Below are 6,143 nucleotides of genomic sequence, written 5' to 3' on the forward strand. Positions count from 1 at the left end.
TTAAAATTTTTGTGTGCTTCTTATATATTAGATTATGTAGACACTATTAGATAAAAGCCATGTATACACAAATCTTTGATTTAGGCTCATTTTTACTTTGGCTCATTTCTACTTTGGCCTAAGGTGCTATGAGACAATGTCCTTAAACTTCTTTGAAACCCTTTTTCTAACTGAAAAGCTGTAGCAGCCACCTCAAATTTCTTCGGGTCTTACAAAGGAATAAATGAATAGTTGGAACCATGACTTATTCAGATCTCAAATAGATTTTGGAATAAAAGTCCTTACAATCTTATTTGATTAATTTAAACCAATTCCGGTAGTTTAAAGAATATAAAAGCAAGAACAGCCGATTCTCAGGAAAAAGTGAAGGTAAATATTTGAATAGGTCAATAAAAAGGAGTATAAGAAAATAAAAGTAAAATTAACAATTCATTTTTGTTTCATTTTTAAAATGGCTACAATTGTGATACGTTGCTCCAGGATTGGTTAATTTTTCCTTTTAATTTTCAAATGTCAGAATATTTTGGTGAGAAACAAAGAAAACTGATTTTTACCTCCTGAATTATAAATTAAATTTAAAGGGGTTAGGCTATGGTCATCAGTCTCTTTCTTTTCTAAGTTTCTACACTTGATCTTAGCCAAAAGGCTGAGAAGAAATCTTCTTTAAGCTTCTGAAAGGAATATAAAAATACTGTAAAATGTTCTGGGAACAAGATTCCTTCCCATTCTAGCTGACAAGAGAGCAAATTCACTTGCATAGACTTGAAGTCTAGGAAACAGCTATACAAAATCTGCTGCTGGTGGGTAAAGTCAGTCTTTTCAACTCTCACTAATTACCATGGAGCCCAATAAAGATTTAATTAATGGGTACTAAGCATCTCGACAGTGCATTTTTTTTAGTAAAGAAGAGATTAAATCCTGCATTGCATCTGTGCATACATAGCATCAATGTATCTTTAGTTTTAAATAACTTAGAATGAGAATTACATATTTACTGTCAATAACTCATTGTTGTACTGATGGAGGAAAGAATAGAAAACCTAAAGGAGGCATCACAAGACTAAAACCTGACTCACACAAGATGGTGGGGGTAGAGGGGCTTAACATGACCATTAACCCAGCTATAGAAATCAAGATTCTTAGGGGCCAGTGCCTTATCATAAGGCTTAAGACCCAAGAAGGTATCAGATGCTGTAGGGAGTGTCCAGAGCACAGACCTGAGGGTAAAGATACAGAGATTGGGCCCATCCTGGAATCTCTGGTCCCTATCCTGGAATATGCGGTCCCTTTTGGATTTTCATTGTTATCCAAAATCAGCAACAAACAGGCCACTCCACAAAGGAGTAAGCCCCTCCCAAAGAGAAAAAGATTAGATTAGTGCAGTTTCTGCCCTGGCAAAGGGCAACAGTTCGTCTGCCCACTTGCGACTATGCAGGTGCTTCTTTTAACCAACTCTGTCCCTCTGCAGGCAGCAGCTTTCTGCCCACCCCGTGACCTGTACCATGCCAGGGGATTCTCCTCACTGACCTCCCTCAACGAAGGCCTCTCTCCTCAAGGCCGCCCACCTGCAACCACGCAGGCCTCTCTCAGCAAACCTGTCCCTCTTGGGGCAGCTCTTCCTGTCCGCTTGTGTCTATGCAAGTGTCCTTCATTCTTCTGTCCCTTTTCCTCATAAACCTGTTCTTTTTTTTTTTAAATATTTATTTATTTGTTTGTTTGTTTGCTTATACATACAAGCACTGGGTACAGTCAGAAGCGCGGGAGGGTGAGAGAATTCACCAGAGCCAGAGAGGGGAGCAGAGCAGGCAGAAGGACCGAAGTAGACTGCTGAGGGGAGCAGCGGGCGGCAGGAGAGGTCTGCGCGCCATGTGGGACCCTCCTCCGGTGGCTGGGGAGCAGCCGGGGATCGAACCAGCACTGTAGAGGCTGCGGGCAGCTTCGCAACCCAGCGCTCAACCGCTGCGCCACCGGGGAGGCCCCATAAACCTGTTCTTTAAATATAACTACCATCTCTGTCTCGTGGAGAAACTCACCTAGGAAATTTACTGCGTGGCGCAGAAAGGGAAGCTCTGGTGAAACCTTTCCCAGAGTGAACCCAAGGACCCCACACTCTAAACTCCAAAAACCGTATCAGTACTAATATAAACTAATTCAAACTTGTGTTTGTTGAAACAGGTTTCAGAGAAAAATCTATGGGACTGCTTCCTGGGTTTGAATCCTTACTTTGATTATCTAATAAACTCTTTGAGATTTGATTTTCAGTTATCAATCTCTTAGAAAGTCTCTATGTTATGATCAGCTCTTTATGAAAACAATCTGTACTATTCCTTTTCTACTTCTTCCTGACAAAATTCCACTGGACTAACTAAAAAATGGAACAGGATTTCATCTGAAAACTGTGATCATTAACTGCTCAAATACATTAATTAAAATAGGTTATTTTACTTGCACTATTTAATGTTCATAATAATCATTGATACATTTAAAAATTCAATTGTTGCCTTTTAAAACTAAAAGAAAAATCAATATCCATTTAAATTCATGGAAAGAGAGACTGCTTCTGGATAAATTTAATGTCTAAGGAAAGGACTTACAAATCTATTTAAATAGAAAGATGAGCCATAGAAATTTAAAGTAAATCAAAAGTTAACCAGCCATGGCTGTTTCATTATCTCCAAGTGAAAGACAATCTGGAAATTGTGTGCTTATGATTAATGTAATTTACACGGCCTGTTTTTATTTCTCTGCTAAATATCTGCAAAAAAATGAACAACTATCAAAAACCTACTGCTGTGATTAATATGAGACAAAGCTTACAAAACTTATCAGAGGAAGCTATTTTAGTTACTATATATATGTGTATATATATGAAATATATATATGTGAAATATAATGTATTCCAATATATTGTCAGATCTTTGGGACCCAGAAGGTAAAGAATAAACTAAAATCTAAGTAGAAATAAATAGTATAAAGGAAAAGCTAAACTAAAACATAAAAGATTTTCCCTAGACTGTACCTTTAATCACTTTCCTCAGAAATATTTGAATTTTTAACTTTCTGACTTTTTCTTTTACACAAGGTAGTGCTGATGCTGAGGAACACATCTTTGAACAGTAGATTCCTTTTTTAAACACCTTGATGCTTTTGTGGATAAGTTGGGGAGGATCTAGGGAATCAACCAGTATTTGAGAAAAGATAAAATATTTTTACATGAGTGGTTAGTTTTCATATTATTTTCCTCATTCACAACCAGTATTTCAAACATACTTATACTTATTTATATATAAATATGTATCTAAATATATACATTTATTCTTTATGATACATAGAATAAAAAATGAAGATTACATTTTTGTGGAATTTGTAAATATAAGTATTTTTGAACATACTTATTATATGTTTCTAACAAGTTATAAAAAAATCCACAGTTAAAGTAAGACCTAGAGAAATTCCCAGTACTTCAGAGTTCTTACTTTCGCTACCAGCTGTCTTTGCCTCAGACATCCTGAATTATTTGTAGGCATATTCAGTGCAAAAGACCATCTCATTACATCTTTCACTTAAAATTTCAAAGTCACCTTGCATGCATGCTGTTTAGTCACAAATGACATGAACAGAAACTGTGAGAGAGCTGAGTGTTTGAGAACAATTAAATTTTCTAGCTTCCTACAGCAAACTTTCTGAAAAGATAATAAAAAATAAAGGCCAGCTCCTTTTGTACAGAAAAAGACCAAATCATATTAAAAGGCCAAGAATATGCTCTAATTAGAACACTAGCAATACTGTTATTTAAAGCCTTATTTTCTTATGAAGTATGTGAGAAAGAACATAATGATAATATTCCAAACATTATGGCTTGTCGTTCATTTTGAAAATCCAAAATGGTTAACTGATATTAAATGGCAATGTAATAATGAGAAACCAACTATCTACTAAGGTAGAGTCCAGCATATGACAGGTAGAAGAGTCCAGATTTTGAAGGTACTAGGAAGTATAAGAGTAAATCCGGGTTTATAGAAGAAAAGGACAAAGTCACATGCATTGCATTAAGAAAAAATCTTGTTAGGCATTATAGTTGTGGTTTTCTGCCACACAGATAAATTAAGGCAAAAAAAGATTAAGTAGTTTTAAGATTATAGATTCCACTATGCTCACCAAAGTCAAATTCTAGGACGCTTACTAAATTCTAAGTAGCTAGAAATTCTGAGAATATACATGTTCTCTAAGAAGTGGATACCACCCCTCATGTAGTAATTAACTCACATTATTGCCATACTATAGAGCATCTTGTTCTCAATTATAAAAATACGGAGATGTTTTCATTAGATGAAAATGATGAAAATTAGTAAGAAGTAACAAACAGTGGGTAGCATCATTTACACTGCATGTAAAATGTTAGGATATAACATGAACAAAATTTTGTCCTAAAAAGTAAAGAAATTTAATGAAACATGGGGCTTCAGATCATGCAAAAATTAGTGACTTATGAGATGTAGATAATGCTGACGATATCACAAATGGCATTATCTGAAAAGCAAATGTTAACTGGCAGGGTAAAAAAGCATAGGTAGGACATTTATATAAGATAAAGATACTTTTTTTTTTTAAGAGGACCATAGAATTTAATCAAAGGACCAACATGAGAATTTTCACTGAAAAAAGCATTTCTAATTTCTAGAGAAGGTAATCGCATCTAGGGAATATCTCTTTCGTAAGCTTTATTTTTCTCAGTAAAATCTCTTATTAACATCTTTATCAACCAAAGTTATAGCTAGAATTAAATTTCTACAAGTAACAAAGCCGCAGTAACAAGAACTATTTTTAATTGGATAATTCCTATCTCTGTTAAGCTTTCTTCAAAATAATTAAAAAATACTGCATTTACCCAGAGGATAAAATGTTCAAGAAAAATGGCAAGATAAATACATGAGAGGAAAGGGGATGAACTGTTATTTGGCTAGATAAACTGTCTGGTATATTTATTTGTTTTCCATTATGTGTAAGGTGTTTCAAAGGATTATGAAAATGAGATGGAATCAGGATGAATGCTTGCTCCTCACAGCAAATGACTTTTTAATACAGCAGTTAATTGAACTGTTTTTCCCCCAGAGAAGGTCATAGACAATAACAATTATCAGAACTTTTACAGGAAAATATCAGACTATAGTTAAAAATCAAGAAAAATTGATTGTTACATTTAGTTAAATTAAATTGCAAGAGGAAACTAAACATATATAATCTTGAAAACAAACTAAGGCAGGGCGCTATTTTCTTTACTTACTTTTAATAATTGTGTTCATCATTCACTTTTCTAGTGAAGCAACCATTACAGACCATTTTATTATCGATAATACTGTAAAGCCATTATTGGGACTTGGTAAAATATCTACAGTAGTGCAAGTCTCATTTTCACTGATACTTTTCACAAATGGGAAAACTGACTATTGCAGGCAGTACAACTAGGTTAGAGGGACAATTGGCTTGGATACTGTACTTCAGATGGATTTCTCTAGTCTTTCACTGTCTTCTAAGAACTAAGTCAGAAGGCAAGGGGTAAGCTCACTAGGATGCTGTATATCACCTCCTCCTTTTTTTTTTTTTTGAAGATTTATTATTTATGTATACAAGATCTGGGGTATAGGTCAGATGTGCGTGAGGGTGAGGGGATTCGCCAGAGACAGAGCAGGGAGCAGAATAGGCAGATCAACTGAAAAACACTGCTGAAGGGAGCAGCGGGCGAGACCAGAGAGTTCTGCTGCACCCTGTGTGACCCTCACTGGCTGGCCAGGATTAAACCTGCGCTGCAGAGGCTGCGGACAGCATCACAGCGCTGCGCACAACCACCTGTGCCACCAGGGAAGGCCTCACATTTTGTATTTTAAAAAAAAGGTCTGGAACTCTTATTCCAGCTATTCAATGGGGACCTAAATGAATTTGCTGTGTACTCTTGTCATTGTGGAATTGCTATTCTAAATATGTCTCTTGGAGTTAGTAGGGATTTTGTTGATATGGTAGTCTATTTCATATTGGCATCTGAAAACAAGGGAAAAGAAATAATGGTGAGAATTAATATCGGCAATTCCAAGAACTTCTGAATAATTACTGAGCTCAATAAGCACTCATAAATTAATGGAAACAAA

The 6,143-nt window shown here is 35.5% G+C and overlaps 1 pseudogene; it reads right to left on the minus strand.

Moving 5' to 3' along the window:
• Window positions 1-507: 507 nt before the first annotated feature.
• On the minus strand, window positions 508-658 carry LOC119243885 (U2 spliceosomal RNA; annotated as a pseudogene).
• Between the last annotated feature and the right edge of the window lie 5,485 nt (window positions 659-6,143).

The sequence above is a fragment of the Talpa occidentalis genome, unplaced genomic scaffold, assembly GCF_014898055.3.
Source record: "Talpa occidentalis isolate TD23 unplaced genomic scaffold, MPIMG_talOcc4v2.1 talOcc4.13, whole genome shotgun sequence".
Taxonomy (NCBI): domain Eukaryota; kingdom Metazoa; phylum Chordata; class Mammalia; order Eulipotyphla; family Talpidae; genus Talpa; species Talpa occidentalis.